At 41.0% G+C, this 22,723-nt stretch overlaps 1 long non-coding RNA gene across 1 annotated transcript; it reads right to left on the bottom strand.

Annotated features, from left to right (window-relative positions):
- Positions 1-215: 215 nt before the first annotated feature.
- Positions 216-21,123, bottom strand: LOC142413192 (uncharacterized). The gene is made up of 5 exons (XR_012776694.1): positions 20,988-21,123; positions 19,224-19,596; positions 18,989-19,095; positions 18,595-18,687; positions 216-888 (listed from the first exon to the last, which is right to left on the bottom strand). It is a non-coding gene; the product is annotated as an uncharacterized LOC142413192 (long non-coding RNA).
- Between the last annotated feature and the right edge of the window lie 1,600 nt (positions 21,124-22,723).

Here is a 22,723-nt window from a genome sequence, read left to right on the forward strand (position 1 = left end):
CCTAGGAGAAACAATGTCAGATGGTCATATGAGATGTAAATTGCTGTTACATCACAGTGTACATAAATGTACATATTTATTTAAGAATATGCAAACTATCAGCAAAAAATTTAACATATGTTAAAACTGTGCTGCAAGCAAGGATTGCCAGAACATAGCTGACTGGGGTAATCCTTGTGAAGTCAGTGCCAAGTTTCATGTTGGAGTTAATTTTCCTGTTTCGAAAAGCAAGTATTCAGGACCTATCCTGGCACACCAGGGACAGGCACTGGGTGATCTTGAATGGGGAAAACCACAGAAATTTGGAGTTTGGGCTCTCAGGGAATTCTTCTGTTGGCTTCAGCGGATTTTGGAGCACGTCCCCAGTGCAGTCAGCAACTGTTAGGAGTAAGAGTGGCAATAGTCCTACTCCAAAGAAGGAAGAGCTGAGAAAAGGAGATAACCCAGAGATGCTTTTCTACACGCAGGCAGTCTACCAAACCATTAAACAAAATCCCAAAGAAGCTACTTTGTAATTTTTCGGTTGTGTAGAATTTATGGCCATCATTTAGAAGACCCTCTTCTAAGCCTATAGAAATCTAAAGCTCTGATCTTAATTTCTTGTAACTTTGCAGAAGGGGGCTGTATTCTCTTAGCCAAGCAGGCGCTTCCTCCAGCTGGAGTTTGCCCACGCTGCCAAAACAACAGGGTTGCGTTCGGCAGAAGAGATGATTTCTACGGCGTGACAGCTTCAGGGTTAACCACACCGTTGACTCTCTCGGTCTCTCCAAGCACCTCTGCTGAGTGATTGCTGCAGTTCTTGCACTTCTCTGTGGTGGGGATGGCATCCTTGTTAATCATGCAGAGGCCTGGCTGCATTCGGCACTTTCTGAAATCTCATCTCAGGAGCTGTAATCAGAGGGAAAACACAGACATGCTGGACAGCTTCTACAAAATGCTGTACCATCTGCTTGACCAAAAGGAGCACACCAGCCAGGAGGAAGCGTTGAAGTGATGTGAACATGTTGTCTTAGCTAAGGCTGGGCTTTCTCACTGTGTTCAGGCACTGTGGACATGGAAATCCACCTGAGACTAACTTAAACATCAATTCACCTATGCACAAACAACACAACCACCAGTCCAACAGTGCCATAAAATGATTGCAGTGATAACCAGCTTCCACTTTCCTCTGGTATAGCCAGCACTCAGCTGTCACTGTCAAAGCTGTGTAAAACAGGGAGGTCTGCATTACAGACATTACTATAACCACTCCAAAGTTAATATCTCATTAATTGATTTACCATTGCATGACATATTGACTCCAGTTTCTACAGCCTGGTCTCCTCTTCGTCATCAGCTGGTGATCTCCAGTTGGCACTGGAGTGGGCACATGTTGTTATTGCACCCTTGAGCCTGCTGCGTCCTACTGTCCCTCTCTCTTGTCCCCACCAGCTTTACAATAGCCGATTGCTACAATACCATAAAAATTTGTTAATATTCAACAAAAGGGAGTTCATGCATTATTTTGCACTCTGAGAAATTAGTATCATTCGCTGCAAATAAAAATTTCCAGGATGAATTCTTGCGTGCCAGTTCTTAGCCAGGAGCACAATATATTGGTTGAATTGTGTTTTCTTGTTAGCAATAGAGATTTTATAGCAGAAGCCCTGGCACAATCTTTATGATGGAGGAGCAAACAGTATTGCATCCACTCTGCCATAAAAAGTAATCATTTCTGGAAGACTCTAACACAGTAAAAATTCCAAGCTGTGGACTGGATTCAAATTGGTGAGTACCCAAAATGTGTCCAAATGCCGCCCAGTTGCAAGAAGATCTGTTCTGAATTCCGAAGCTATTATGGGAATATAGTGTTTATGAGACATGCCGGATTGATGGCATCTGCATGCAAATTCTTTTTTGCTTGCCATACAACAAGTACACATGGAAATCAGAGTGTAAATTTCCCTCTGCTGTCTGTTTCTGTAAATCACTCCTTGACGAGTGACGGGCCAGCTTTATTTAATGGGTTAAGAAAATGGGTTGCTCTCTCAGTACAATAGTTCTTCATTTCTATTTGCTCTCATTTTTATCATTAAGAGAAATATTAGTTATTAAAAATGAAGATGTTTGCAATATGAATAATTTGGAAGAAATTTTGTTCACTCATGGACTACGAGGGGAAAGTCTAGCTCTTCTTTCATCACTATGAATCCCTGTGACTACTGATGGCTTTGTTTTCCCAAAGGCAGACCTAAAAATCAGCCAGGCAAGAAAGGACCTGGCACAGCCCACCATTGACTCGGAAGCTCCTTTGTCTTTCATCTTTCCTGCCAATACATTAAGCATGCCTAAAGTTTGGTAGGAAAAAGTCAGATGCAATGTTTACTTCCAATTTGGCAAAATCATCCATAGCCCATTCCCTCCAGAATATATTTGTCAAAGGTGGGAGACTGAAAAGCACAAGATAATCAGAACTGCTGCTTCTCAAGTTCTCATTCCCATAAGGGCAAAGAAGAACAGACCAGAAAAAATTGCAGTGGTTTTTTTTTTTTTTTTTAATCATCACCATGAGACCCAAAAGCTCCAGCATTCTCCATGAGATAAGGAGGACCTGTCTACTCTGTTCTTCCTGTACCCTCTGGATTTTTACTTTTCGTATATGCAGACATAAGAGACCCTGAGATTTCGGAGACCAGCCAGAGCAACTCCACACAAACACAGCTCCAGAGAGATTGTGCAGGTGGGTAGCAAGTGAACTCCTTGGGTTTCACCTCGGAGGGGCAAACGGCAGAACCGAAAGCACAGCCTTCACAGGTCGCTTCACATCTCGCACCCCTCTTGGCTCTCCCCGCTGGGACGGCAAGGGCAGGGTGAGTGCTGGCGCATCCCGCGTACTGAAGACTGATACCAGTGGAAAAGGACAGTCTTGTGGGTCTAACACAAGACTGATGCTCCAAAGAGTGAGCTGAACACAGCTGAACTCTCGACTTCTTAGGCTCAAAATAGGAGATAATACCCCAGACACTTTTGAGGGCATAGGTCTGACTAGCTCTGTTTCTGTTTCATAACATGGGAGTACTACATGCTACAGATGACTTCATATGTCGTTTGGAGGAGAAATTCGTTAATGCGTGAAGTACTGAAGAGGAAAGGCTGGCTGTAAGGACCATGCAGTTGGTAGAACCCCCGGCTGAATGGAGTAAAAGAAAGAAATGGAGGAGCTATTTAAAACAGGGAGGAGCAGAAACCATTGATGAAAACAGAAAGACTAAGGAAACAAAAGCAGGAGTGGCAGGGAGAGACCAGGAGGCACCCAACACTGCGGCAGAAACCGGCCCTTCTCATGGGCCCAACAGCCGGGGCCAGCTCTGCCAAAGCCACCTCGGCGTAGCTCCGAGCCCCTGCTTGTGCCCCCTGCATCTCGTAGCCCCAGAGCAGTGCCTGGCTCCCGGGTGGCCAGCGCAGAGCCCGCCCGGGGCGTGCGCACGGCGACTTTTTGCTGCTGTTCCCCCAGGCTACACGTATGCACACTTACACTGGCTACAAAACCACAGACATTATAAAGGCAACGTGGCACAAAAATACCGCAATGAAGCGCACACATACATATATGCGGGTTTCTGAATTTCGCGAAGCAGAGACAGAAACAATCTAACTAGGAAGAGGGAAAGGTCTATTAATGCTCTTCACCAAAGTACAGGCTTTTTGATTTTTTTTTAATATTTTGTCTTGAAGATAAGAGGAGACAGAAGCAGCTTTGGTTTTATATGGTCAGGCTTGCTGGTTTTGATAGTTTTGGAACATAGCTGCTGATACATTAAGAAAACACAGTTTGGCAGCGTCAGCCCACGCTGTGTGCTGGTCTGTTGTGTGGGGGTGGGTATGGGTAAGCATCACGATGCAAAACGCGAACTGTGCGTAAAACCCCCGTAACTTATCTCCAGAAGAGGAGTTTACGTCAATTACCATTAAAGCCTTTACTCTTGTTTGCTGATAAATTTATAGACATTAGCATCAAGGTAGCAATCAGGATTCATCAGCTTTACTTTCTTATAACCTGTTAGTCTCTGATAACTTCTCTCTTCAAGTGATATACTGTAACATTGTGCAGTATTAAATGATATGCACAAATAAGTACCTAATGGTAGATTTAAAGATGTTGCGGCAGTCCAAGTTCTTTCATTTTCCTGATTATAACGGCATTTGCATAATGTATGAATTCAAACATTATTGCTGTTAAATAATGCATAAATATTCTCCCATGCTGAAATACATCTATTTCCTCTCCATGAATTATTTTGAATGTATCATTCAGTTGTTTTTCTATTTAAAAATGTAGTTAGAACTCTGCATATATCAGTATTATGACTGGAAGAAGTATCATCACAAGTAGTTGGCTAACGCTCCAAACTGTAAATGAAGTATACATTATTAAATGGGCCATCTCCTTCCTTTCTTCAGAAAGCATTATCACCAGAATACAATATTTAGTATTTCTGAAATGTCAGAAAGAAATGCAGGTACATATTTGATTATCTGGCAGGTCTTAGGAAAGAAAAAAAGAAAACCAACATTTTGCTCCCCCCAGTCTGAAGGGAATATCAACATGGTCATACATAAAGAGAGATAAATCTGTAAGAGGTGATTGTGTGAGTTCTTGAATAGCTCTTTGTGAAACTAAGCACCATCAACACCCATTGACTTTCGGTCCCATATCCCCCAGATGATGGACCCTTTTATTTATATTTGATTTTATAAAATGTGCCATCCAGCAAACTCTTAGATAAATCCTGTCAACACTGTCACAGAAGTCAGTTACATCAATGACAGATGACAGGATGAATAAAAGGACTTCAGGATTCAAGTATCTAAACTTGAGCACAAAAAAATTTAACTCGGTGCACAACATTTAACAATAAAAATGTCAAAATGAAAATAACATAAAATGTATGTCCCTCCTGGGTCTATAGCCCAGCTGAAACAGTCAAAGAAGGTAAAGAATTTAATAAAACCCCAAGGACTCAAAAATATCTTGTATGTATGTTTACTTAGAAATGTGCAAATGTCCAGATTTGCCTGCTTCACTCTGCTGTCTTTTTCCCCTGCTTATGCCACTGCAACACCTTCGTTACAAAATATCTGCTTTTTGCAGTTGCAGTGTTTAAAGTAAGATTTAAGTATTGACTTCTAATTGTATTGCCTCTCTCTTGCCCCGCCTCTGAAACTCATGACTTTTTTTTTTTTTTTAATTACTTTTTACTTACCACGTAGACACGACTTCGTGTTTCAATTCGGACCCTAACTTGCTGGATTCTCTTGTCTCAGGCAGTTTGCCATTTGGTGAAGGTAGGAAGTAATCAAGTGTCCAATAAAAATCATCTTTTTTTAAAGTGTGTCATCTTTTATGATTTGTCATTATAACGCTAAAACGTGTCTGCTCCATCAGTGCCATCACCGTTACTTTACCCATATAAGCCTACACACCTATATATACATACGTGCAAAGAAACTATTTACTCCATCAAATAGATTTTCTGTCACTGCTCCTCCCTTTTTTTCCTTTACTGCTGTTGATAAGGTATAGTGGAAATGCACTTTTAAAACCTAATAAGCTAATCCAGTGGTAAAACGAACATATTTTGCTTACACTTATTTAAAGTGAGTCTGCATAAAATGGGGAGCATTCTGAAGGGGATTTGATCAACTTGAAACTGTTGCAAATAAAGCACAGAAAATGTCATCTCTTAAATTCAATACACTTGTTAACCCAAATAAAACAGACTGTGAAAATTCATGTCGGTTTCTAATGCATAGACATCTCAAAAAAAAAAAAAAAGTTGCCGCACAAATGCTTTACCATGAATAAAGCCCTTGATTGATTTACAAGACTGGCTATTATTCCACAGATTGGACCATGGAGCCATGAGCATATAGTTTAAAATACTGCAATTTTACGCGGCGAAGATACTGCCATTTTTGTAGCTGAGCTGTGATAGGGAAAGATCCCACCTGTAAAACCTCATGATACCCACCCAGACACTGCCTAGCGAGAATTAACTCTTCCTTTCCCTTTAGCGTGAGGTATTTTCTTTCTGCAGAGGCAGGGTTTTTCAAACCGCTTCACACCCGCATCCTCGGTACGGCAGCAGTGTCCTGCTGGCGGCCCGCGCCGAGCAGCTCTCCGGCAGCTCAACATCTGCTTAACTGTACTCAGACCAACAAGTACCACACTTGTGGCTAAGTTTTCAAATCCAGCTAATAAATCTGGGTTACTTTCTCTTGGGGAGAAACACCTGCAAGACACAGCTAAGCTGGAATACTTTTTTTTCACCTGTTTAAACAAATGTAATCGTGCAGATTCCCGACATACAGGTAGCGAAAGGCTGAAGAGACAAACGGGCTGCCTAGAGCAACGCTACCCGATGTGGTGTCTGCTGTACTTCAGCAACTTTCGCAAGTCATAAAGAAAGGACTAGGCAGGTGGAAAGAAATACACTCTAGTTAAAACACGCCTTTGTTTAATTCACAAATGAATTAATGAAGTATGAAGCTCACCTCCTTATCTCGTTGTGGGTTTGCTGTCAGGAGCAGAGGTGCATAGTTCAGAACAGTGACAAAAAAGAGCAGTGGTGTGCGTTTGAAACGCTACTTCCCATGGGCCCCATGCTTTGATTTCTGCCTTTAATACTGATAAGAAGTGACAGTAGTTGGATAAAACAATCAAAATTGGAGTTGAAGAGCTTATAAACCTCCTGACACTTCAATAAACCAAAAGCCAATACAAACCTTAAAAAAAATCATATATCCACTTTGACTCTGAATGGCCACATGGAGCAGAACTAACACACGCTCAGAGGGCTAGAATTTACCTCCTGATTTATTTTACTCTCATTTCATAAATTTTAAACAAAAAAATAAATGCTAAATTCTACATGGAGAAGTAAAATCTTTTATAATCTTTTAGACAGTTGCTGCCAGTTCTCAGGAGAGCTTTATGCCTGCTGCTAAATGTCTACAAATCAATATTTAATATTTTGGAAGATGAAGTCTTAATTATCCATCTCCCCTTTAAGCATCAAACCCACTTTCAGTGAAAATACTACCATTCGCTGGCTGAGGGATTGACTGCTGCTTATTAGCGCATCTTCTCCTGTAGGTCAGAGAGAAAGGCTTCCAACCACATTTCGTGCTTGCTAAGGATAGTATACATTTCACCTGACTTTACCCATCTCATCTCTAAGTTGATCTGGTTTCTAAAACTCCTGCCATAGTCCACGGCACCTCCAAGCACACGATTCAGCACATCAGACTTAACCCCCTGCCCTGGTCGGAGCTGCCTGCTTCTCCCCATAGGCAACGGGGAGCATAGGCAACTAGCCTGAACTACATAACCAACATATAGACAGCAAAGACTAAGCGAGAGGTAAGCAGCTAATTTATGAAACCACAGCTGACTGAAAGTAAAAGTGAAAATTAGGGAATGATATTCCTTAGACGTTTTTAATTTGCAGCCCAGACAAATCTTATTGCAGAATATATTCTTCTCATTTGCAAGTACAACGGTTAAATGTGTGCTAAATTTATGTAGGAAATTCTGAGGAAGGCCAGATTTTCAGATATTTGGGCAACTAAGAATTCTGATGCCTCAGCGTTCAACCACCCTGTGATTTAAAATGTTGCTCTGAGTGCTTTAGGAAGAGATTCACTCACCTTCTGTTTAAGGGAGGTTGAAAGAAAGCAAAAGCACAGAATCCAGCATACCCTGGATCTGGATCCTTTGAAAGTGAGTTACATATCAAACTCTTCTACTTTCGATACCCACTTTTCAGTTTAGTATCTCCAAACATGAAGATTTTCAGCAGAGGCCAGAAATTAAGTCCACTGAAACTAATAGGAATCTTTCAGCTGATTTCAGTGGAACCTGGATAAGCCCCAGGAGCACAAAATCATTGCAAAAATTAAATACGTATACTCCAATTAAGCGGAGATTTTGACATGGGAACTATCTGTTCAAATAGAGCTGACAAAAACAAATGGATTTTTCTAATAGATGTTTCTATTTTAGAAAGCCACTTATCGTCTCCTTTGTTCCTTGCACTTGATCCTGCACCGAAGTCCTGGATTGAATCTGTGGCACCACATTTATTTCTGCAGCAACTAATTTTGGGGTCACGGGCACAAGAATCATAACTTCATTGCAGAAGATGAGTATGAAATGAGAGAGCATAATTTTAAAATAAATTAAAAATATCTTTCAATTGTCAATATAATACTGAAAATAAAAAGTCTTAGTAAATTTAGAGGGTTAATGAAAATGTAAATTTTTGTTTGTTTGTTTTCAAAAGCCTAAGAAAGCATGCTGTATCAGACCAAAGGTTTATTAATACAGCATCCCTCCTCTGACAGTGGTCCATATTTGATGCTTACTGAAAGAGTTTAAGGATTAAAAAAAAAAAAAAACCACTATAGTAGCTTCTCTTTGCTGTTAAACACTCCAAGGCCTGGCAATCAGCACTTTCCTCATAGAGTACATATTTCTTATACTAATATTGAGAAATATCAGAGGTTGCACTATTTGCATATCCAACATCTGTGTTGTTAAAACACTTAATGTTCAGGTAAAAAAAAAAAAACAACCAACCAAAACACAACAGAATACCAATGAGGCCACAGTATTCAGTTTCATATCCCACTAAATCAAGTGCAGATCTTGTGTCAGCGCACGCGTGTGTGTGAATACTTACTCTTCTGAATCAACAAGGATGGGCAGAATTATTTCTTGTTATGTGAAGACTTAGTGAAGAGTCTAGGTACGAGAAAGGAAATCTCAGGTGCCAGTACAAATCGGATTAGTGACGTGGGCAAATCTTAATCCTGTCACAGAATTTGAATCTTTAGGGTATAAAGAAGCACGATCGCCTCTGTTATTGCAATCTCACTTTGCCCACTGAGTTGCCTGAGGAATACACCAGCACCCTAGCTCTGTCTTGTTTTGAGCAGTGTATATTTATCATGGAAACCTCTTTTAGATGACGACACAACGTCCATTAGGGAACCTCAGTTTCAGGTAAGAGCGTTGTTTCAGGTAGCGTTACAAGTTGAGATTTGCTGTCAGACCCCAGTCCCCCCAGTCTGACACTTAACCACACGCTTAACTCAGTTCATAGCCATGGGGATTACTCGTGCAATACTAAACAATGTACTTACATGACACTTCCCATGAGCGCCTCCCTTCAGATCACCCTTCCAAATGACCAAGACTTTCGTATATGAACGTGCAGCCCTAGGTGGTTAATAGCTTTGTCTTCTCCCTTCCCCCTTTAAGCAGGCTACCTCTCATCCCCACCAGGACCAGTACTTTAGCTTCAAACTTAAAAAAAAAAAAAAAAAAAAAATCCCAACTCAGGACACTAATTCAATCTTGCAACACAAACGCACAGGAGATGTGCTTCGTGGTGGCACGGCCACGGCAGGCAGCCACCCACCCTGTGTGAACCACCTGGGCGCAGCTCCCAGCCAACTCCTCCTTCAAAGAGGGGCTGCTCCCGGGACTTACCTTTCGGCAACCTCAGTCCCCGCTGCCCGCTTCTCCGTGCCTTGTGGAAAGCGTTCCCCAGCTGTAAGCAGCTGCTTGCAGAAACTGCTGCTGCTCTGCAACTGCTCTGCTCTGCTGTGGATGGTGTCCACAGCACCTGGGAAGAGCCCAGAGGCAGGTGGTTACGCCAGACCAGCTGGCGTGGGGCATCCTGGCTCCCTTTGAAATGATGACCCCTTGGCAAGGTCTTTCCACGATCAAAAAGCATCTGAGAAGTCTCACAGGGAAGCAAGAGGGAAGAATGGAGCCTTCAGGGCATCATGCCTTCAAAGAAACCAGCAGAGCAGCCTGGCAGTCTTCCTGGTGCAGGGAGGGTTTCCCTAGCAGTGCTGTGATGTGCACACCTTTAAGTCTCCAGTCAGCTATTTTTATGGTGGCTGTAGACAAATAGACAGTATATCAAAGATGCAACTCTTCAGCAATTTTTATTTCTTTGAACAGTTTTGGTGGAGCGGTAACATCTTTTCACCCTTTCCTATTTCATACTTGTGTTCATGCGTTAAGTGAATTTCATTGCATTATTCAATGACAATTGCAGGTGACAGCCATCAGTGTGGGTCTGTTGAATTCAAGAGCACCATGCTGACTTACTCAAATTTCTGGCCACAAGCTACTTCAAGGGATTTAATTTACTGCACAGAAAATTTCTTCAAAAGATTTTTTTTTTTCCCTGGATGGAAATTGTCCTCAATACCATGAGTGCACAGCAGCTGTATCAGACATTTGGTCCACTAATTAAGAGAACTAGAATAATCAGCTTTAAGGCTCTAATACCCATCTCTAAATACCTCTAAATGAATTCAAACTAATATTTACACAAGAAGTAGTGTGCGCTATTACTTATACAGACATGCCATTTTGGTATAACGTGAAGCATTGTTACTTTTTCTGGTTTTATTTTGGGAGGGGGACACAGTCATTAGTGACGATCCTGTCCACTATGGGTTAAAAAGGAGACTCTGCTGGCATGAGAAGAAGCAAGATCAAGCCCTAAAAACATGTCTTCCCTAGAGGACCAGGATATGCTGATGTGGGAGATTGCTTCAGCAAGCAGAAAAATGAGCTGGAACTTCTCCTACTTTTGCTTTGTCCTTTGCATTTTTCATACTCTGTATTGACAGCTTCTAGATGTGCAGCATTCTGTGGCTGGTGATCCTTCCTACGCCTATGTACTTTGCTGTCTACAGCCCTATTAACCTCAGATTTATTAGCTAGTTTGTCAGCCACTTACACTGCCAACTTCCCAAGAGGCAAACACATCCCTATGTGAAGATGCACCAAAAAGGCATGGAAAAAAAGTACAACCCATTTCACCCTTTTAAACTTCAGGAACACATAAACAAAAAGTGAATATTCTACATGTATTGAACCAAGCTTTAAAATTTAAATCAAGCTTAAAACACATGTAGCAAACTCTAGTATGTATTTTACCTTCAGAAACTATTATTTTCTTACTATTTTGTTTTGCTTGGGGAGGGAGAAATATGTTGACTTATGGAAAAAGATCATAGTGGATATCTCGTAGGAAAGTAAGATAATAATAATGAAAAAGATATATTGTTTTTTGTGATTAAGGCTCAGCTATAAAATGTCTCAAAGGGGCATTATTTTAATTGCTGTGCTTGAGACTGCATTACAATGATGTGCTAAAATGTAAGTGGTGGGCACAGTATCTGGCGTATGGACACAGACTTGCTTCATCACCTACACATGGAGGTGGCTATGGCATGTAAGCAGCATATACGTTCTTGAACATCATGAAAATCTGGCTCTAAGTGCCAACTGGAGACTGGAAATCAAACCAGCAAGGGTAGAGCAGGAAAGTCTATGAAATATTTAGATAGGTGGAAACACAAAGGTAGGGTTTTTGGCTCACACATAAGACGAGCAATGAAACTTTGCTAAAAGATAATGAACACTGTGTAAGTTTTCTCTGTGTAAATCATCAAACATTTATTTTTTAGGCATGTTTCTGCAGTTAGGATACATTTGAAGAATAATCATTGTTCTCAAAGGCCTTCAAAACATATTCATCTTCCTGCATGATTTGCTCTAGGGTGAATTCACCAGGCAACATAATAAAACATCAGTTGCCTCAACGCTGCTGAGGCTATTTTAAACAAAACCTTTTCCTGTGTTTTCCCTGGTGTACATCTTTGACATTTAAAAGAGTGGGGAAGTGGTTTTATATTACCTTGTGAAAAAATTGTGAGAATGCATGTAAACCTGTGTAAAAGGTTATGGGGGGAACGGGGAGGCAGTGTGGGGAAGGATATACCAGGAATTTCAGAAACTAGTGTTGAGTATCTAGCCATCCTATGTCTTATCTCCCTATGCCATCAAGGGCTCAGTGGTATCTGTTGCACAGAACCCAAGATGCACTTGGGACAAGCAAAATCTTTCAAATAATTTACAATAAGTTTAAATGAAAAACAGTCTGACAGAATGGATTTTTTAAAGTGGCATGATATAAAAAGCACAACCAAAAGTTTAGCAAAAATAAAATAGACTGCTGCAGTAGCCCATCGTGTATTTCACTTACTGAATAAGTCCATTATTTATTAAGAAAATAAAAGTAATAGGAAAGGGAAAGTAGAAATAATTGAAGTTTGACAGTAGTTTACAATGATTACAGTTTAATTCTAATGGATTTTTTCTCAACCATATATTTTTTTATCTCAACCCAGTTCTTTAAAAAGAATGGAAAAAAATTGCAAACATGCTTGTATGAGGTAACTGGGGTGTGCTTTTTATTTCTGATTTCCTTGGGAAGATGTTGCACACACTAAGTCTCTTAAAATGCGGAATAGTACAAGCCTCTGAGAATGTGATGGTAGGTCCAGGGTACCTACGGGCGTTGCAGTCTCTCCTTCAAAGCTTAAGCTTGCATGATGCCTATCAATGACCTAGAGCGTGCAAACATAGTCCTCGGAAGGAGTTAGTGCAGACCATTATGCCCCTTTAGAGACTTCTTAACTACAGGACTAATTTGGAGGAGTATATTGGTTACCAAGAATGCTCATTAACGCTCTGTGATAAGTGCTGTTGACAGCCCTGTGGGTGAGCCAAATAGGTCTGGTCTGGTGAAGACTGAAAGGTATGACTTGGTTTCTGCACCTGCTCAAGATAGTTTGACTGTAAAATATGACCTATTTGGCCCATAACGGAGGAGTACAAGGGCTGTTGACATGCAGGAATGGGAACTTTTTGCTGCCAGGCTTCCCCTTAAGCTACGCTAACAAAGTCCTTGTAGACAAATTCAGCTAACACCGCAGTAAGTGTGGTGGACAAGCGCAGTCCTAGAATAGGCTACTTTGACTCCACACCTCAAACTTTGCCTCACTGGAAACCAAAAAGCTGCTAGTTTGGGTCAGAATTACCACTGGATGAGAAGAGCTTCATAAGCTGTTTTGTTGAGAAAGCTATGTAGGAGGGACTAGCTGGGTAGGTTTTTCTGACTCTGGAGAATAAGGGTGAAAATATTTTCTGAGACCATCTCCACAAACTCAAAGATTTTCTCTGGATGAAAGACTGGAGATTTGTATCTACGAATGTATTTATACATAAGGTTTCGTGAAGCTTGGAAGACAGAAAATCTGTGCTGGAAAACACTAACAGAGTTTCCATAAAATAGCTTCTTAAGACAAGGTGACACAAGTGGTCCACATAGGGAGGTATATGGGCAGCTATTTTTAAGTGTTAATTCTTAAAAGTTACATAGCCCTCTCCCTTTGTGTATAAGGTTTTTAAAATAAGATATTTAAAAGCTTTCAAATAGCAAACTCTGGCAAGTGCTTTTCCTGCAAGGTAGGCTGATGTGCAGGTAGAAGGCAAGTCTAGGGGAGTTCTGTTACAGCATATTCCATCCACCCATTCCTTTTCCTTTCTTCTACCTGTTCTACACAGGAACTTTTCTGTATATAATAGGAGTAAAGGTAATTATTTTGACTTCTGCTGTCCCATTTATGAGCCCTTTTGTAAGAGTTTACCAGGCTGATTGCTGGATAATGAGGTTGTGATATAAAAGCATTCTTCACTTCAAAAATCAGTCACACATTATTAATTCTGCATGTTATTTTCATGGTTAGTGTTGATTACTATGCAAGTATATTTTGCCTAAAAAATAAACAAATATACCAATCCCAGTTTTATCAATGCATTTCTAAACACTTACTATGTTTGACATTTGTAGCTACATACTTAGAACTGCTTATTATTCACTATTGGGTTTATTGATTGAAATGCCATTCATTTTGTGCAGATAAAGAAATGTGGCTTAGTCTGTTACTGTTTATTAAGATGTGGCCAAACAGAAATTTCACTTTATTTTAAAAAGCTCATACATCACTTTCCTCGCATTTGCTTCATATATACACTGTTTAATATAATGCATTCATTCACCTTCTGGTTAGTAGAAACACTTCTATTAGCATAATGGCTTCTGCAGCCCTCTTTGCTAATAGTTACTCAGTTGTTTACACATTGTTTGCATATGTGTGTAAACTGTAATATTAGCTTTAACTGACACACCTAAATAAAAGATTAATTGAAGAAAAAGTGAAACACAAGGAACTCAGGAATGTTAGAGAAATGTAGAATGCAGATCTTTATTCTATCCAATCCATCAGGATGTCTAACTTGAAACCAATCACATTCTCTTTAATTGCTATGGCTAAATAGGATTCATCCCCCTCTAGTGATTGAGCGAGAGGATACAAGACTTCTATTGCTACTAGGTAACAAAGTGGTTTGAAGTTCAGATTGCATGGCTTATACCCACTGATAACCTGTGGTCAAGAGATCATTAAAAAAATTATGTATGTTAAATGTTAGGGCAGAACTTCCCTTAAGGGCAAAGTATCACAGTGACAAAAGCATTCCCAGTTGAGAAATAATAAAGAATTCTCCTAGATTTTTTCCTTTTTTTCAAATTACATTTTCATCTCTTAACAACAAAAGGAGCAGAAATTGTGTAAAATGGACAACTTAAAATTACTACCTTTTTTTTCCCCTCCAGCTAAGAATGGTCCTTTTCTAATCCAGTAATAATTGTGATAATTGCCCATTTTTTCCCCTACAAATCATGGTAAGAGTATGCATTGAATGCTGGTAGTGCAAATGACCTTGCAAACAAATTCAGTCAAGGGTGGTGCCAAGCTTATGGGATGCTCAGCAGGAACATGAAGTATACAGATGGGTAAAATTACCAAACAGAAGCAACATCATTATGGATACAGAGAAAGATGGGGACAGATACGGTGAGGCAAAAACAGAGGAGCAGAGTCACAAAGGTCCCCAAAGCTGAAGATGAAACGTACAACTTGAAACCTACAACTCCAAAAACCAGAAAAATACTCAAACCAGGAAATTATTAGTTCAAACCAATAGGCATCTGTATTTTTCTACAGTGGTAAGATTTTTATGTACTTCAAAATGATCAGAGGAAGAGAGAATACCGGAGTGGAGGCTGAGGGATGCCCACTGCCTCGTAACCAAGACCTTCTGAGGCAGCAGCAGCAGCAGCATCTGGACTCCAAAGTGCTGCCCACAGCACAACCACCCTGTGCACAAACTCAACAAACAGAGCTCTCAGAGAAGTAAGCTGCTGAAATCACATTCCCACTACCATAAACTACTAACTTGAAGAGGAGCTCTGGAGTATAATGGGATAAATAATACGAAACAAGAACTGTTCTAATGCTAATATTGCTTTAACTTCAGAGGGATGAAGCAACAGCCATAACTGAGTTAGAAATGGATCATCCTGTTTATTTGTGTATATCCATAACATTAGCTGTTGTGTACCACTATAAAAGTTCATTCTTAACCTGCTTTCTGATGCTCAGTTTAACCACGGTGAATGAGACAAAGGATTGTCAACCCCCAGTCCTTTGGAAATGCAATGCAATAGTTATTTAAGTATATAGTATAGACCCCTTGTGATCCATCCACAATTTATTAGAAGTTTGGAAAGTGTTGCACATTTCCTTCCCCCATTTGCTATCTTCTGCCAGCTGTGTAAGGACTCAATAAAAAAGCCATCCATCCTCTTTTGTCAACCAGTAGATCTCTAGTCTCAAGCTATAAATGAACAGCACAATAAATTAAATGTTTGACAAGGAAGATGTATGGCTTCACAATACTGTTTGATCTGTTTTTAAGGAGAAAACATTGAAACCCATAGCTCCAGTTATGGTATTGATTAGTAGAAAAATGTGTTTAAATAAAGAATATAGAACATCTCTCTTCTCTTTTTCACCCAACCTTGGAAATTATTCTAATTCACAATCAGAAGAAAAAGTAAGAAGGTAAGAGGAAGTAATAAAAAAAAAAAAAAAAAAATAACAGCAGCAAATCCAGTTTGGTGCTTCAAACACAAAAGACATTTCTTCATGATTAAAAGGAAGGATATTGATAACTGAAGTTGAAAAGATACTTTTGGAAAACAGAGCAAAGGATAGAGCTTCCCTCACCTTGCTGTCGAAAGTCACTAAATTAAGTCAGAATCAGTGGAGAAAAAGAGTTACCTCCAGAGTTGACTTAACCCCCTATCTCTGCTAGAAACCTATCTTGACACAGGTCAGACCGTCCTGTTGAGCTGCTTATCTCTGATGACTAATTTTGAGACTACGCTAGATGCCTGGTTCAGATGAGATGTCTAATATTTAGGCAGCTAAATTTAGGGGAGATGAATCACACAAAAGAGCCTGCCTAGCTGCTGTTAAAAATCAATAGGAAGGCAAGTTTTGAGTGGTGCACTACGAATAGCAAACTGGCCATTTTAACAACTCAGCCATGCTACCGTCATGCTGTAACATGCCGTACCAAAACCTGTAAGTACTGAGCTGTTTGAAACACTCCAGGATGCCTCTAATCCAGGTTAAGCACAGCTTTCTCTATTTATCATCTGGGATAAACTGCAGCCCAGGAAACCACTGATGTGGGCAATTCGGCTGGGTTGTTAGAATGGTTTTCAGACAAGGAGAGCCAGGAAAGTTTGTGTTTAGTCATTAAAATCAGTAGAGCTGTAGAGTCCAACCTGCATTTGGAGGAACCTGTATCCATGATGGATATACGGAGCTGCTCCTATGGAACTGCTGTACCTTACAGCACAACTCTGTGGATAAGAAACAGCAATATATACAGTGGTTGAGAGCGAGGTGTCAATAGCTGGCACTCAGGAACGAGCTACAGTTCCAGGCAATCCGGAAAACATGTGCACTGTAGTACTCTGTCAGCCTTTAGGTGGACTTCAACACTGCTGGAAAAAATCCTGCTCTGCGTTTCAGTGTCTCAGGGTAGGCAGGCCCAGACTGAGTTTAATGTCCTTTTCAATGAGCATCAGCAAGTCCAAATTAAGCCAAGATCACATCTGCACAAAAGACAACTACCCCCAACAGAGCAGCACAAGGATGTCTTTTGCAGATAAAGTCTGTTACGAAACACTTTCTGTTCTTTCCATGTCCACCTTTTCTTGACATATGAACTTTCAGCATCCGGTGCTGTGTGAAGTAACTGCAATTTTCCTTCCAGCACCTATTAACAGTGATGAGCCGACAGATGGGAAGCACGTGATCAGCCCACTCAACTTTCTGCATACCTGCCAAAACAATGATGCTACAGAATGAAACCTGCCCTCCTCTTTAGATATTTTCTAGAGAAGCTGGTGTGAAAACTTTTGGAACACCTGTAAAGTAATAGGAGAATCAGTAGCAAACAATTTGTGAGGTGTCAGCCTGACATTTGTTTCAGATAGTACCTAAATAATGAAGTTCACAGGGAAGTAGATGTTTTCTGCAATTTAAAGTTTATGCAAAGCATAATTTTTAAGAAACTTCCCTCTACCAACAAGTCACTAATCTGTCCGTAGGAGGCAATTTTCAAGTACTTCCCACACAGACACAAAGATTACAGGCCCATCTCTCCACTGGAAACCTTACACTCCTTTTTATTTAGCACATTTTTCTTGTAAAAGGAACTACAAAAGACTGAGTAATCCAGTGTTTTAAAAACAGCTTTTTAATCAATTTAATTATCTGATTGGAAGGAGTAACAGAGAAAGAAAATATCTCAGCCCAAGTTAACTTCTCTACCAATCACACTTTTTTAGAAAGTTCTCTCTGAAAACAAGAATCAAGCTCCCACCTGACACCCCAGGAAAATACTGACCTCAAGCAAGAAAGCGTGCCCAAGTGCACTGGGTCAGGATAACCTCAGCCTCATGTTTTGTACAGTATTTACAACTGAACCACTCACTGTGGAAACGCTGCCAAATTCAGACCCAGACATAGAATCTGACACCCACTGGACACTGCGCTGCAAGTGAGGAAGGAGTTAAAAATATCATGGGGGATCAGCCATCTAGCCAAGTTTTCTTCCTTCCAATGCAATTCCCAGTCCAGGGCCATGATGCATATACCCTGCCTGCACTACAGGTTTGTACCAGCTTTTAAAAAGGCCTAAAACTTGTATTTCTGCATGCTCCCCTACCAAGCGCAATTAAAGCCTTTTTGCAGTCAGAAGCTCAGTGTTCAAGCCTCTACCCAAACTCAAGCAGACATGTGCCACCCCACAGCCTTCGCAGTGCTCCCCAAACTGGAGACCCACCAGCCTGATGTATCTGAGAGCATTGCTGTGCCCTCTTGGGCTTGCTTCCTCCTACTCTCCTGCAAGAGCCGAGACAAGTCCGTAAGCGCTCCTCTTTTGCTGGCCTCGGCAGCACACGTCCTGTTCAGTTGGGATTTAGGGTCAGACCTTAGACTGGGTTACATGGGCATGGCGAGGTGTGCCATATTAACAATGAAGGTCCCGCTTCTTCCTCATACTAAATACGAATTAAAATATCTTAGTTTAAAAATCAGTGCAAATCATACCACCAGTAGGTCATGCCACATTTGAACAGGTGGGATCAGGTGGTAGGTACAATTCAGTTGCCGCGGACAAGAGGTCTGCGCAAGGTAGTTGCCCTGGGCTAAGCTGCATGTTGCTCTTGCAGCTGAAGTAGCCTGGTGAGTGCTCACCTGGGTATCTTGGTGCTGCACTTCAGAACGCAGGGTGGAAGCCCTGATGCTCCATCACTCCAGGTTCACCACCGCATCCGTTCTGTTCTCACCCTGTATTAGTATAAAGAATTATTATTTTTAGAGTCATTTCAGTCAGAAAGCACTGATGCACCAGCAAGAAAATACATGAATCCCCCAGAGCAGTAGTCCTCTCAATGCCCCAAAGGGTATTTTTGTAACCTTTCCTGCCTTGCAGCCAGGTAGCAACACAGGGACACTCATCTCTCCCTGTTTCCACACTGCCCCACAAGTCATGCAGTATAGTCCTTGTTCTGAACTCAGCAGAGATACAATAATTTGCCCAAAGGCACTATGCTCACAAAAGAAATCACAGGCCGGAGGGACAACTTACAGAGCAGGTGCCCATCCTGTGGTGCTTGCATGGCCTCAAATGTGTTTGCTGCTCATTCTTCAGCACCTGGTGCATCTGATGGCCTCAAGACACAAAAGCCTGATGTCCTGAATGAGATTCATCCAAAGTGCTCAGACAGCTGGCGATTAAGATGCATCAAAAGCATTCCAGAAAACCCAGTGCCAGTTGCTCTTCGGTTTGTTATTGGAAATACTGGGGTTTTTTTAAACAGTACCTGGTTCCCTGTCTAGGTAAGCCCTCTCCTGTTATCCTCCTAGGAACACGCTGTTCATAGCCCATGTGTTCACCAGAAAGTTGCAGGCCTGGGTGGAAGGTGGCCAGGGGTCTGTCTGAAGAGCATCGCTGGGCCTCAGGAGCTTTTTTGGTGGCAAGACGACAAACAGTAGGTAGGATGTAGATAGGTATATCTACAGTAGATATACTAGTGGGGCTAAGAGTCACACAGATGTGCCACACGTAGATTGTCCCTGTGCTGTGTAAAGGTAGCGCCCGTGTTTCCAGAAGAACTGAGCACTGCTTAAAAGATACCAAGTAACCACCATCTGTGCTACAATAGTAACCAAGACATTTTTCCCCTGAAGCAAAGCCTGGAAATCACAGTAAAAAGAAAAATCACGATTTAGAAATGGAATCCTAAAAGACTGCTCCTTTGAAGAGAGCTCAGTAAATCTCTCTAAATTAGCTTCTGAATAGCTCTAAATTAACTTCTATTCAGGACTAGATTAAGGCAGTCTGGGTTCAAAGGTGCCTTATGAGAGAGAGCCACCAAATGATCCTGCAATCATCCAAATAATCCACCTGGGACAGCGAGAGCGACTGAAAGTACAGCTCAGGCCCTTCCCCTCTCTCGGGAGCACCGGCCACGTCTGTTCCCTTGTCTGAAGAAGGGAAACCTTCATTACCACGCAGGTGGATTAGCGCTGGTGGACATACATGTGGGTGAGACCGATGGCCCTTCTCCCCCCTGCCACTCCACAGCGTCTCTCCCTGGTATTTCAGGCTGGTGCCCGGCTCTGGCGGGCACCGCGATACCTGCTGCAGCTTCAGGCTCTGGGGAGGCAGGGGCAGCTCAAGCAACGTCGAACGCAGTCGGGCGACATTGCTGACACCTGCTTGTTTATTGCTCGCGACATAGCGGCACCGTACGCCTTTGCACTGAAAGCAAATTTAAAAAAAAAAAAAATAAAAAAATCCCTATAATATGGTAATTCCTGAATAGCTTGTTCAAGAATTCCAGAGGATCAGTGCTATTTTAAGCAAAACTAGTATCATCTACATCTGAACTCTCAAATAAGTAGATTACTTTCACTCCAGAATATTCATACTGTGTTCAGCTTCACAGGTTTTTGGCTACATCTTGCAGCTCTTGTATTTGGAGGTGATTCCTGTAGCCTGCAGTAAGATGGAGGAGTTTTGCACACCTTACCATACCTCCTCCTGTTATTTCACCCTGTTTTCTCTGTCCCGGCCTCTCACAAAATAAACAACCTGCCTCTAATGACTTCCCGCCATTGGGACCAGTTTTACTGGCTTCTGTGCCCCAGTCTGGTATTTCCGACATCATTTCCTAGGCGATCCCTGCCTGACGTGGTATGACTGACAGGGTTACCTAGTTGCTGTTGGCCTTGCAAGACTGTTCCCCAGCAGAGACAGCTTTCAAAGACAAGGCCTGACCCCGCTTCCTTGCACCCAGCAGTGATTTCATTATTCAGAAGTGGTGAGATAGACATCATAACCGTCAGCTCTTTGAAACCAGAGTCTCTTTTTAATTGAAGTGGTAATTTCAAGTATCTTATTGTGTGACTAAGGTTTGACTTAAGGAAACACTGACTAAACTCCACACTCTACTTTGCTTCTTCTGCATAAGAAATGGGCATCTGTACTGCACAATTTAAATCATGAAGGACTAACAATTGTGATTAATGGCTGATATTAAAAAAAACTTTGGCTTTAGAAAGGCATTAAGGCAATAGCTTACCTGCACAGAAAATTGTCTTGGCATGAAGAGCATCCTGAATTGTTAATATTTATACATTGATGTGAAAGTCTGAAGTGCTAAATACTATAGATGGTCAAAACCTGCAGAAGTGCAAATGTATTTTCATAAATATGCACTGTAATTCAAGTAAATTTTGTTTTGTCAAGTGACTTTTGCTAATATCGTTTCCTCTCTTTTGAGTATGAAGAATAAATCCACGTGCCTTTTCTCAAAACTCGTAACTGTATCATCGCATCTTTCCTTTGAGTATAGACCCTGCTGAGAAGGTAGCAAAAGATACAAGAAGCTCAATTCACGTCTTAGCAAATAAAGAGATGGGCGCCCACCATTTTCCTCTCTTTTTCACACCTTGTATACATACACACTTAAACAGATATTTAGGATGTTCAAAGACTCCACAAGATTGTGCCTGCAGAGCCTATACTCCCTCATTATAAGGTTAAGAGTACATAGAGGCTATATTCCTTATCTTAATGTTTGGTCTCCGTTTTAATCTTACACATTTAAAGAAAAGATATAAAACTGCAAATACTCCTCTTCCACTGCTGAATTTTTCAGTTCTCTCTGATGACTTCAGAAATGATAATTCAGTTTGAATTTGTGAGAGTGTCTTAAACCACTGACATCTGTAGAGCAGAGAATTATAGCACCTTATAAAGTTATACCTTACCTCAGTCTTCAAGAGTTTTAAAAGATATAAAGTATAAGATTCTCATCACAAAGCACAATTGTATTAAGTAGGAGTAGTGAACTCATGCTAATCACATTTAATTTCTTATTCCAAATAATGCAGATAAGAACAGGAAAAAAGGGCAAACATTCAAAAAGTTTATAATATGGGTCTTAAGCTTGGCTTCTATGTAATAACCAGCAGTCCAAAGTTAATTTAAAAGACACTAGACGCATTGTGTGACAAAAGAGGAAAAACTCAGCAAACTTTTAGCCTGGGAGATTAAGGAGGAAAAAGGTCTGCAGAATGATATTTTCAATTAGCACCTTGTATGTTTCCACAACCCATGACCTGCCTAAAATTAATGACAACTTTTGTGCACTCTGCACTGATTTATAGGAACCAATCTTGGCCATAAGGAAAGACAGAGTGAGTAACTTCTTCCTTTTACCTTGGCACCAGCTGTAAATATCTCAAAGCAAAAATTCACCAAAGGAAAGCATTATGCACTTGGAACTGGTGTTTCTTTCCTGCTCGCACGATGATGATCTAAGTCTGTGAATTTTCTGCTGCTTCTTGCTATGGGTTTTTGTTTCGTTTTGAACAATTCTTTCTGTGAACCTGAGATCCATACCACTGCAGCTGATTATTCTTTTCAGATGGTTTCCTTCACTAACATCCTGAGACTTAATTCTTGTTACAGTATTCTCCCTACCCTGAGGAGCACATTTCCTATTGACCAATACTCTGCTCAATTCTGATTATAATTGTAAAGGCACTGCACTGAGATTAAACCTCCTACTTCCACATCTCATGCACAGCAATCTGAGAGGGTTATTAAAATAGACTCCCTTCTGATCATCGCTGTAGACATTTTAATCTTACATTCAGTGTTTTTATATCCAAACCTTGCTCCTCACACACAGGGGGGAGGGAATTAATTGAATTGAGTGGGAGGTTGATTTGGTGGAGTCCATTGGAACTGAGCAAAAGTATATCTCATCTATTGAAAAGCACTTACCCTGAATTCTAACAAAATAAGCCC

The sequence above is a fragment of the Mycteria americana genome, chromosome 7 (assembly GCF_035582795.1).
Source record: "Mycteria americana isolate JAX WOST 10 ecotype Jacksonville Zoo and Gardens chromosome 7, USCA_MyAme_1.0, whole genome shotgun sequence".
In the NCBI taxonomy this organism is placed as follows: Eukaryota; Metazoa; Chordata; class Aves; order Ciconiiformes; family Ciconiidae; genus Mycteria; species Mycteria americana.